Source organism: Dipodomys merriami, unplaced genomic scaffold, assembly GCF_024711535.1.
Source record: "Dipodomys merriami isolate MVZ:Mamm:240054 unplaced genomic scaffold, mDipMer1.0.p SCAF_24, whole genome shotgun sequence".
NCBI classification, from domain to species: Eukaryota; Metazoa; Chordata; class Mammalia; order Rodentia; family Heteromyidae; genus Dipodomys; species Dipodomys merriami.
The window spans coordinates 5631516-5644135 of record NW_027203826.1 but is presented as its reverse complement, the minus strand read 5'-3'; the positions used below and the strand labels follow the sequence as shown (position 1 = coordinate 5644135).

Below are 12620 nucleotides of genomic sequence, written 5' to 3'. Positions count from 1 at the left end.
AGAGATGTCTTCTTTCATTTCTAAGTTTAATCATTTCATCCTAGTCTCCTGTTTAACTCATCAGTCTAGATAAAATATTTTCAATTTAGTAGATCTCAAATAACTATTTTTTGTTTTATTGATAGTCTTTATTGTTTTTCCTATTCTCTAGAATAGGAATAATTTTATTTCTAGTATATTTTGTTCTATTTCCTTCATTCTAATTACTTTGAATTTAACTTGCTTTTGCTAGTTTCTTAAGGTGATTGGTTAGATTATTTATTTGAGATAATCTTTCAATATGGCCATTCATAGCTATAATTAAACTTTTAAGTACCATAGTAGTTATGTAAACCATAAGTTTGCTATACTTCTTTTTAATTATTCCAATTATTTTCTACATTTTTAAATTTTAACTCATTGAATACATAGGAGTATGCTATAAAACAGATTTGTGAATTTCCCATCTTTGTTATTGATTTTAAATTTCATTCTGTTATCCTTGGAAAATGTTCTTTGTATAATTTCACTCCTTTTAATTGCTCAGAGGCTGAGGAATGTATTGGAGCTCAGGAGGCAAAAGACAAAATAAGAGCACTCAGAATTTGGGGGGGGGGCTTAAAAATCATTTTTAATTTTTGGTTCTGAGTGCTCTACTCATTAGCTCAAGGACAGACCCTCCTCCCAAAATAAACATACAGCTTGTTTCAGAAGCAGCTCCTGTGTTCATCCTCCCCTCTCACTGTCCACAGACACAGAACTGATTTTTCTCCTGCCTTCTTGGAAAGCTGAGGAGTGTATTGGAGCTCTGGATGCAAATGACAAATTAAAGTACTTTGAATTTGAGGGCCTTAAAACAAATGTTCCAGACCTACACCTGTAAGAGAAGTGGTTGCCACTCTGAGCTGTACTTCATCTCTTATCTAACTTGCTTTGTTTTGTCTTCTTATTCTCAAGTCAAAACATCCATATAATCATTGTTCTCTGGAGGGAGAGAAGCAATGGACATCTATGAGACTGGATACCTAGAAGTTACATCACGCCAATCCCCTCAAGGTAAAGATGCACAGGTACAGAAAAATCAAAGGGACATCTTCAAAGGCTATAGTATCACTGGGAGTTTTTTATGACAAAATTGAGAGTTCTTGGCTGGGCACCCATGGCTCACCCCTGTAATCCTAGCTATTCAGGAAGCTGAGATCTGAGGATCGTGGTTCAAGGCCAGTCTGAGCATAAAAGGCTGTGAGACTCTCATCTCCAATTAGCCACCAGAAAACTGGAAGTGTAGCTGTGGCTCAAAGTGGTAGAGTACCAGCTTTGAGTAAAAAAGCTCAGGGACAGCACCCATGCCCTGCATTCAAGCCACATGATTGACAAAAAATAAAACTAAAAAAAAAATGGAGAGTTCTTGTAGGAGCTAAGTTTTAGTTTATAGGACCAAATGTCTGCATTTACCACTGGTAGACCTTCCTCAGAATAATTACTATTTTCTGGAGTTTGCTCTAAGCTCCAGATGTGATTACAGAGACAAAGAAAGTGGAGGGGAAAGGTGAGATCAATGGGCAGATCTGGGCCTTGGATGCCTGAGTATTTCGAGTTCTTTCTGCCAGTGTTCACCAAGTACGGGCATAATAAAATGCTTGCCCAGTTCTTGGGGAACTTCTGAGGGGTTCTTCCTCCTGGATTTGTAAAACTTGTATCATTGCTTTGACAGATATTTCTACTACCCAACCACTTCCAGCAACACATCTGTATTTGCCCAAGTGTTTCAGGGCAGCTACTTTGTCACTTCTTTTATGTGTTTGAATTCTGTAAGTTTGTGGGGAAGAAGATAACTGTTAGAAATGAATCTACATCTGATCTACAAAAAGTGGTTGTGTTTCTGTCAGGTATATGCTCCCTTGCAGGTAGTGACAGGATGGAAATGATGGGGTGGGAGAGATTTTATTTTAGTTATTAGAATTCCACGCTTTGTCTTGTTGTGGAGATGAGAAGCTTACTGTGGTGGCCTACAGGGGTTCTTGCTTCAGGCTGAATAGACTAGGTGTGGAGTGGGGAGCAGCTCCCTTGAGAACTCTGTCCTTTCTCACTCCCTATAGTTAGAAATGGGTTCTCATCACTGTCATCTCCCAATAAGTGTAGCCCTTTTCAGTAAGAATGCAGCCACACATTTCCACCAGGAGAGATCAAGATGAAACCAGGAATGTTGTCTCTAACTGTCTGAGTTCAATTCAAAACTCAAAGAATAGGGAAGAACAATGGAAGGCTGAAATTGATCAAGATGCATTATAAACTGATGTGTTGAAAGAAAGCCCCTTGTACAACTACTTAAAGGTAATTTTAAAATGTTTTTCTTTTAAAGGTATACTGCTGATTAGATACCAGACTCTTTTCAGAGGACTGACTTCACACATGAAGGTAAACTGATGATGTGGTCTGAGAATTCCCACTAGAGGTCGCCCTCTGATTCACTAACCATCTCTCATCCTCCTTAATGGCATTATGCCTTGAGGGATATATTAGAAATTATTTGTCATGCATAATTTTATAAAGAATACTTAGTGAATGTTAAGCAAAATGAACAGAATAAGCCTTAGGGAGGAAGTTGAAGTGATATTCTCACTGAAAAGCTGCATTCATTCACTGCACACATTCATTGATCTCAAACTCAGAAGAATTGCACTAGGTCACAGATAAATTCACCAACTATTTGTCCAGAAACCACTTGCTATCCTGGCTAAGCCCAAACAATCCTGTCTTGGCCACACACTATTTTTCAATGAAATAGAAATTGGTTTTGTAGAACAAAGTGTTTTCAAAGGTGATGTCACAAAAAAAAGGACATTTCTGTCTTTGCACTGATTCCCCAGAGCAGAGAACCGGTGAAGACAAAATTAGGGTTTCTTTTGTGAACATAAATACCATTTAACTGTATTCTTCTCCTTATTCGTCAGAAGATGGTTCTGTTTACTGGGTGTAAGAGGTGAATCACCAGCTTTTGGTTTGGTTTTTAATATTTGGAGATTAATTCTTTTTTTGGGGGGGAGGTCCAGTCGTGGGGCCTGAACTCTGGGCCTGAGCACTGTCCCTCAGCTCTTCAGCTCAAGGCTAGCGCTCTACCACTTGAGCCACAGCGCCATTTCTGTTTTTTTTTTTTTTAATTTTTTTCTGCTTATGTGGTGCTGAGGAATCGAACCCAGGGCCTCATGCATGCAAGGCAAGCACTCTACCACTGAGCTACCTTCCCAGCCCTGGAGATTAATTCTTTAAGCTTGGAAACGTTTGTTCTGGAACCCCTTCCACAGTCGGCAAAAGATAGAATGAAGGTCACTCATCATTGTACAATTGTGTGGGAATTGAGTCACCTTTTGCAACAGTGCTTTACAGGGCTGTCTCTAAGAGCTGACAAACGGAAATTAAGAGACCAGCAGCTCATGTGTAAGCATTCAACTCCACAGACATTTCACAGAAACTCATGTGTTTTAACACAGGTATTTGAACTTTCAGTTTTAATTTCCTTTGTCTTTACAACAACTGATAACTGTACAAAATAAATGGAGAAACTTCATTGGGGGGAAATATATAATATTTATGTTATATATATGATATATCTAATAGGTTTTCTGTGTGTCTGGCTCTTTTCTCTCTCTCTCTCTCTCTCTCTCTCTCTCTCTCTGTGTGTGTGTGTGTGTGTGTGGTGTGTATGTATATGTGAGTGCACACCTGCATGTGTTGGTACTGGGTCTTAGACTCAGGGCTTGCACTCTTTTTTGTTTTGCCAGTCCTGGGCTTGAATGCAGAGCCTGAGTGCTGTCCCTGAGCTTCTTTGGCTCAAGGTTAGTACTCTAACACTCGAGCCACCACACCCCTTCTGGCTTTTTCTGTTTATGTGGTACTAGGCAAGTGCTAGGCAAGCATTCAACCACTAAGCCACATTCCCAGCCAAGGGCCTTGCACTCTTGCTTGACTTCTTTCTCTTATGGCTGGCACCTTGCCACTTCAGCCACATCTCTGCTTCCAGCTTTTTTGATGATTAATGAGAGAAAAGTGTCTCTTGGGCTTGTCTGACAAGGCTGGTTTTGAACTGCAACCCTCAGATCTCAACCCTCTGAATAGCTAGAATTATAAGCATGAACCACCAGCACCTGGCTGTGTCTGGCTCTTATTCACTGAACAACCAAATGTAATTCTGTAATTTTGTAAGTACAAAATGATTATAGTTCAGGCTGGGTGGTCTCGTTGTAGAGTGTTGCCTAGCAGGCATGAAGCCCCGGGTTCAATTCCTTAGTACCACATATACAGAAAATGCCGGAGGTGGCACTGTAGCTCAAGTGGTAGAGCACTAGTCTTGAGCTGAAGAGCTCAGGGATGGCATCCAGGCCCAGCATTCAAGCCGTATGACTGACCAAAAAGATAAAAATTAGAGTTCTAGAGTATGTTAGTAATATGTGATAACTCTGTACCTCCTCAGTATCCCTTTATCCCTGAAGGCTCTTGAATATTCTTAAGTTTTTCTTTCTTTTATTCCAGTACTAGAGCTTGAATTTAGGCCCTGTTGTTGCTCAGCTTTCTTTTTTTCTCTTTCTCTGAGAAACTTGTTTCTTAAGACTGACCTCTGAGCTGGGCACTGGTGGCTCATGCCTATAATCCTAGCTACTCAGGAGGCTGAGATCTGAGGATTGTGGTTCAAATCCAGCCCAGACAGGAAAGTCTGTGAGACTCTTATCTCCAATAAATGACTCAGAAAACCAGAAGTGGTGCTGTGGCTCAAGTGGTAAAGCACTAGCCTTGATCTGAAGAGCTGAGGGACAGCACCCAGGCCTAGAGTTCAAATCCCACAACCAACAAAAAACAAAAAACAACAACAAAAAAACTAACCTCTGCCTTGAGTAAAGAAGACTTCCAATCAAGGGATTCCCAACCCTATAGTGGTTTTCTTTTATGTTTTTTTTTTTTTTTTTTTTTTTTTTTTTGTGGATCATGGGGCTTGAACTCAGGGCCTGGGTGCTATCCCTGAGCTCTTTTTGTACTAGGTTAGCACTCTACCACTTGGAGCCACAGCACCACTTCTAGTTTTTGAGTGATTAATTAGAGATAAGAGTCTCATGGGAACTTTTCTGCCCAGGCTGGCTTAGAACTGTCATCCTCAGATCAGTTGCTAGGATTACAGGTATGAGCCACTATACTTTAGTATTTTCTAAAAAGTAAAGGCATCACATAACCACATTACAATGACCAAAATCAGAAAATTAATTTTGATGCAGTATTGTTGGTTAATCTTATTCAAATATTGTATGTGATCTGAAGATATCCTCTATAGCAAAGGGAAAAATTTTATACTTATTTGAAGATCTTTGTATATTCTAGTCTCATTCAGATAGTTACAGTAAACATGCTCATATTGAAGATCCTGAGCAATTTTGTAGTAAAATCTTGTATGCAATTTTTTTGGAAAGATTATTTCAGAACTTCATTAGTAACTAAAAAAGAAATTCAACTACATTTCTTAAGCCAGATAACTAAATTCAAAAGAAGCAAAAAGGTTTTCCTATTTCATTCTCACCAGAAAACTTAAAACAATGCCCTAAGACTTAGTTCCCTGATGCTTCCTTGTGTATTTTTCAACAACTATGGAACACAAATGACTTCCTAAATTCAGACCTCTTCCCCCTCCTTCCTTTCCCAGTCCCATCCAGTACCATTCTTTATTTTTTCATTTAACAACATTTTAAAATGGAATACAGGTTGGTACTTTTGACCATTGGGAGGAGCAACATTGTGTGATTCTGCCTTCTTGAAAAACAGTGTAGAAGCCAACACTAAGGCCTTTTTATTTTGCTCAGAGAAAGACAAAGCTAACTGCTATCTGATTCCTAACCCTGCACGGGACTTCCCTTAAAATTTCCTTAGAATGCATTTGTATGGCCATTTCCCAAGGTCAGGAGAAGATCTCAAGTTCTCTCCTAACTTTCACGTTGATTTGGCATTCTTACCTGTATCTTGTAATATCCATGTTTTTCTCTGAAGATTTGGTATGCATAGACAAAATGTTTCTGTGGAAAGAGGACTTTGTGAATCATAATGTTGTTCTATGACAATCTATGTAACAAATGCCATTGTATTTTCTATGCAATGTTTTTTTTTTTTCTATCTCAGATCTCCATGAGAAATTGAGGCTCTCAGGCCCTTTCATCTGTGGGAATTTGTAAGACAAGGGGTTTCTGAACAGGGCGCTCTGTTGTGATGATGGAAGTCTAGGCTTTAGCAAAGAGGAGAAGAAATTTACACCTTTTTGGTCTTGGTCCTTCACTTACTTCCTTCACTTCAGTCTCAGTGACCCATGGTCTTCTAGTCTATTGATTTCTCCATTTTTCATGGTTCCTCCTACTCTAGCCTCTATGGTGATGGTGTGTATAAAAGATAAATGTGTATGGGACACAGTTTGGTTTAGAATTCTCCACTTTGATTCTCGACTTTAGGATGGTATGAAAGCAACATACAGTCAAAAATCATGCTTCAAGATGGGTATGGTGTTCCTACTGTAATAGCAGCAGTCAGGAGTCAGAAGTAGGAGGATCATGAGTTGAGGCCAGCCTGAGAGACATAATAAGACCCTGTTTCAAAAAATTATATATTTATATACTGTGCCTCAAATTTTGAATTAATGGCCAATTTGATACACTGTTCCACCTGCCCAATACTGGGCAGTGGTAATGAGCCACAGCTCCCAGTCAATGGTATAATCATAAGAGTAAACAACAGTGCTCTATAGTGTGCTGAGTTGTGGTGTCCGGCAGGTTAGATGTATTAAGAGCATTTCTTTTTTTAAAAATAATTTTTTATTGTGAAACAAGAGTATTTCTTTATTACACTTTCTATGGCATTACTTCTATAACCCCATTGTAAGGATATACCTTCTGTCCCTTTACTGTTCTTTATTCAGTTAGCAAACCAGAACCCTGATTAAATCCAGCTCTGCCTCTGCTTGACTAGGGATAAACAGCCACATAGACTGATTTTAACATAATGAAGACACTCAGACAGGCTCTTAATGCTTCCAGGAAATCATTCTCTTTCTCCTAAAAAAGATCTTATTCCTTGTCCTTTCTCCTTAAACCCCACCATCTGCCTTCCCATCCACATTCTTAATTGATGACATCTCTGAGAAGATGAAAGCAATTGATAGACAATTCCCAGTCAACACCATACCTCCAGCATCTGCATTCATTCTACAGTTATTATCATAGGAGAGCTGTGCATGCTGCTCTTCAGAGCTAATCCCTCCTGTCCCCACTGGAAGCCCATTCCCTTTCATCAAGGGCATATCCTTCCCTCTGTCTCATCATTAATTATTATTATTCTTAACACAAGAATAGTCCTAGATAGTCCTTTTAAAACTGCGAATCAGATCGTGTCAGCTCTGAACAAAAGCCTAAGCTTTGAATACTAGGTCAATTTTGGAGAAAAAAAAACACATGGGAGTGTATTCATATGGTGGTGGTCCTGACTTAATAGATCTTAGGGGTTTTTCTTAAATAAGGCTATAATTGAGATGAGATATTGGTTCTAAGGCAGAAGAAGGTATTAATGGCATACAGTAGCTGGGTAACATAGCCAGGTGTGTGTGTGAAAGCTCCCTATATGAGAGATCAGGCAGAGCGGATTGATGGGGAGGGGAGGAAAGGGGTTGTTTGTTAAATGCTAATATTTCTATGTGGAAACAGGTAAAACTGGGTTCCTACTTCATACTTGAAGACTTAATTATAGTAAAAACACAATATGAAACTTGGAGAAATAAATGTAAGTGAGCAACTTAATTACCTCAAGTGAAGAAACATTTTTACATCACAAAAACACAAGTCATAGGAAAGAAGAATCAATTCAAATTCTTAAATATTACAACTTCTATTTACCTACATATACTATTAATATATACCATTAGTAAAATAAAATATACTATTAATAAAGTGGAAAACTCCATAGATTGTGAGAAGAGAATTACAACACTAATATAAAGTGTACAATAAGGAAAAGACAAAGAGAGTGGCAGTAAACATGAAAAGATGTCACCATTTGCCATAAATCAGGCAAACACTCATTAAACAACCATTGGACCTCGCTTTCTATCAGACTGGAGGAGATGCAAGAATTTGCTAATGCAAAATACTGGCTGCGATCCACAGGATCACACAGGATCACACAGGAAATGTAATGAACTATGGATGGCATTATAATGTCTTTAATAATAACTGCACCACATTTTAGAAAAAATTGAGATGCATCCAAATCTCAATGAGATTATGATACTAGAACAAAATTAATAATGTCAACATTTTATTGCTTATTGAAAAGCAAACATTTTGTGAAGCTGAACATTAAATGCATTTAAAGTAGTTTTTAAAAACCTAGGTCTAAAAATCAAGTTAAAGTATAAATGAAAAAACTACACATAATACATCATTTTAATACAAAGAATTTTTATACTGAACTAAGTACACTATTAACAATAAACTCCATTAAACTTAATAGGTTCTTATTAATCATGAAAAATCCATACTAATAGCTTTTTTCAAATGTAATTTTTAAGTGAGGTAAGTTTGAGAGAGACAGAGAAACAGAGAGAGCAGGGCTCTAGCCTGTAATCTTAGCTACTTAGGAGGCTGAGGTTGGAAGACTGCTTGGACAGGAAAGTCCATGAAACTCTTACCTTCAATGAACCACTAAAAATATAGCTGTGACTCAGGTGCCTTGAGCAAGAAAGCTCAGGGACAGTGCCCAAGCTCTGAGTTTGAGAGAGAGAGAGAGAGAGATTTCTAGATCCTCACGCAGAAAATATTAAGTTTAAGGCTCTTCAAATGCAAATTTTGAGGTACAGGGGGAAAATGGAAGGAAATTGTTTAGAGGGCTGGGGAAGGGGAAGGAGAGGAGGAGAGGAAGAGCTGAGTGGTAGAGTGAAGAAGGCCAGGCTTCTGTGGTCTCCTTAGTAAATTCAGAGGATCCGATTTTGTTGTTATTGTAAGACCAGGACTCAAACTTGGTACCTGAAGTTTTGCTCACTGGCTGGCGCTCTACCTACTGATCCACACCTCCAATTGTGCAGATTGTAGGGCTGTTCGAGAAGCTGTTTTCACTTACCTTCCTTGGAAAATGGCAAGGATATAAGTACAGGGCAACCACAAATACTTCTCTTTGATTGTTCACCTTGTAATATTCCATCATTTCCTCTGCAACTTTGAGAAGAACTTTTGGGAACATTTTGGAGATTTACAGTTGATATTGTGTTGAGTGCTAGTTACAGATTTTGTTACGAAATTCTTTAGATTCCAAGTGGTTACTGACTGGTCATTGTCCAGAGACAGAAACAAGACATGTAAAAGTCTCACTACTGTCATTTTCTTTTAATCACCCTTCTGAAGTCCAGCATTTTATTTACCAGATTAGAATTTTACCCCTTGTTCTCACTTGTGACCCACACAACATCAGGCTCATTCGGCAGATTCTGAAGTAGTAAATATCAAAAGCCATTTTATTTTCTTATTTTTGTGCCTGTAATGGCTTGAACTTGGGTTCCCCTTGCTTATTTCCCCTCAAGGCTGGCACAGTTGAACCACACCGCTACTTCTAGCTTTTTGCTGGTTAATTGGAATAAGTCTTATGGACTTTCTTGTCCAGGCTGGCTTTGAACTACAAATCTCAGATCTCATCCTCCTGAGTAGCAAGGATAACAGGCATGGGTACTAGTACTATTTTAGATAGCCACAGACTCAGCTTTCCCTCAAAAATGAGATTCTGGGACATCTACTCAGTTACCCAGTTTGGTACAACAAAAAGAAGTCAGATTGGGGCTGGGAGGGTGGCTCAGTGGTAGAGCGCTTGCCTTGCATGCCTGATGCCCTGGGTTTGATTCCTCAGCACCACATAAGCAAAAAGAAAAAAGCCGGAAATGTCGCTATGGCTCAAGTGGTAGAGTGCTAGCCTTGAGCTGAAGAGCTAAGGGACAGCACCCAGGCCCAGAGTTCAGGCTCCACTACCGGACCTCCCCCCAAAAAAAGAAGTCAGATTGCACTCCTGTTATGGACCATCTAACCTGTTACAGAACCCAATCACAAGAACCTAAAAATACCTGAGGAATGACTCAATGGTAGAATGCCAGCTAGCAAGCAAAAGGCACCAAATTTCAACCCTTGTACTGGAACAAGAACACCTTTGGAATATAATGCCTGTTAGCATGAGGCAATTGGCCACCAGGCCCATTCTTTCCTACATCAATGTAGGACAAGTAATCCAAATAAGGTAATAAGATGCCTAGTTGCTATTATTCTGATGATCTCCAATGGCCAATACAAGAAGCATGACCTAAAGAATGTTTACTCTCAAGGTATGAAGACTGCAAGGTTAGAAACTGAATCCTTGAATCTTCAGAATACTGGGCATGGCCTTTAGAACTGTGCATAGTCCTCAGGCTAAGTGCATAGATGAGTCATATGAGATTGGCTCTATGGAAAACAGCTGATTTCTTTATGAAGACTTGTGCTTCCCCAATTCCATAGCTGAGAAACAGCTGCTTGCCACAGGCCACTGAACCAGGGCAGAGGAAGATGTGACTTCTAACAGTGTTGAGGCACCAGGGCTCCTTAACCCACCCTGTCCATCCCCACTCCTGAAATTCATCATACCCCATTCAAAGTCTGGTTTCTGTTATCAGCATCAACCAGAGCTTAGGAGAACAGAGGTTGTAGATGACCAAATGAGGTTATTCTGATGTTCCAGAGGTGGCTCCTACCCCAATATCTATTCTAAGCCTGGGCATAAAATGTCCTGGGCATAGTGATATCACTAAACACACACTAGGAAAGCACTTCAGGAGCAACCAAGTTGAAGTTCAGCGTTTTGAAGACAAGAAAAGTACTTCTCTCTTTTTTTTGGAATTTTATTTTCTTCTGAATATTCAGATAAAAGAGATTTTATATCTTTCAAAACGCTGACTTAAAATGAATACAGTCTAAAGTTTATATCCCTCATTTTCCCCCTGTGCATTGGGGATGGTGGGATGGGACAGGAGACGAGAGGCTGATTCTCATGGGGAAAAGAGGGGATGGACAGGTAGATGGGGTTACTTGGTGCCTTCTTGATTGCTCAAGTCTCCCTCTTCATGGGAAGCTACGATAATTAGGACAGTTGTATTATCATGATATCCTCACAGTCCATGGGCTCCAACCAGCAGCCCACGTGCCATCTTTGCCACCCAAGGCTTTGCACAGACCAAAGTACAAAGTTTCAGGTGCAATGTCTTAGGATGGGGTAAAGGAGGAAACTTTAAAAAAAAAATCCACTGCTATCCAAACCTACCACATACCTTACTGAATGCAAAGCCAGATAAAGGAAAAATTTGCTGCAATTTTTTTAATGAAAAGACAACTGGTAAAACACTATTTTTTATATACTATCATTAATTCATATTATGTATGTGACTCTGGAACTGTAGAGGTCAAGTATTAGGCTGCAAGTTAGGGAGACAAAGGCATGAATTTACTTTTCAAAATAAAGTGCTCAGAAAAAGGGAGACTGTGATTGAGTTAATCTTGCCTTTTAGGATAAGAACAAACAAGAAGCCATGTCTTTGTTTTTTGGCCTTGCCACATTTTATTCCTGTCCTCTTCCTATAGAGAAGGAGGACAATCAAGTGTGTTTGGTTTTTTTCTCACACACCATTCAACACAACACTTCTGACCACAGTGAACACCAGCTGGGTGTATTCCAAGCTGATTCTGACACTATCCACCTGGAGATAATACATAATAATGTTAAACAAAAATGAAAAGATGAGACAATGTTTTATATAGAGTCTGATGCCAAGAATGAACTTAAAAAGAGACACACAGCAAAGACCACAAGGAAAATATTGGAATTATGAAGCTGGAGATAGGGCACTCCTCCCAAGTTGAGGGCTTCATCTCACAGAACTGACTGCTCCCCTACACTGACTGCTCCCCTACTTCAGATGCTGTTTGCAAGTTCCAGGTCCTGACCAGTACTTCTGACCAACTGGCTAAAAATCGAGGTTCTCTTTGGGTTTTATAAATTATCTAGAAAGGCTTACAGGATTCAGGAAAATATTTTATTCACATACTCATTTACTATAAAGTTATATTACAGAGGGTGCAGATGAGCTGATGAAAGAGATGTCCAGGGTGACATATGAAAGGGGGGGGGGCAGAGCTTCTGAGCCTCAGTTGAGGCCACCACTTTCTGAGTACCTTCATGAATGCAGCTATTCTCAGAACCCAGTCCTTATGTTTTATCTTTGTTGTTGTTGGTTAGCTGGTTGAAGACAATTTTTGTTTTGGGTGTCATTGTGTGGGGTTTGAACTCTGGCCCTGGGCGCTGTCCTTCAGCTTCTTTTGCTCAAGGCTATCACTCTACCACTTGAGCCACAGTTCCACTTTCAGCTTTTCTGGTAGTTTATTGGAGATAAGAGTCTCATAGACTTTCTTGTTCTGGCTGGCTTCGAACCATGATCCCCAGATCTCAGCCTCCTGAGTAGCTAGGATTTGAGGCATGAGCCACTGGTGCCCAGTAAGAAAAACATTTTTTTAAATAACCTTTAAGTAGCTGTACAAAGGGATTTGGGATGAGGGGAT

At 39.5% G+C, this 12620-nt stretch overlaps 1 pseudogene across 9 annotated transcripts in view; it reads right to left on the bottom strand.

The window, feature by feature from the left end:
* LOC138835716 (prefoldin subunit 3 pseudogene) overlaps positions 1-12620 on the bottom strand; it is a 66913-nt pseudogene that overhangs the window by 24690 nt on the left and 29603 nt on the right. For 6 of the 9 annotated variants that reach the window (XR_011374711.1, XR_011374713.1, XR_011374709.1 and 3 more), the window contains one exon: positions 5973-6032. The exons of the other annotated variants lie outside the window; for them this stretch is intronic. The product of XR_011374711.1 is annotated as a prefoldin subunit 3 pseudogene, transcript variant X3 (transcript). The remainder of the gene's footprint in view (positions 1-5972; positions 6033-12620) is intronic. 9 annotated transcript variants of the gene reach the window in all.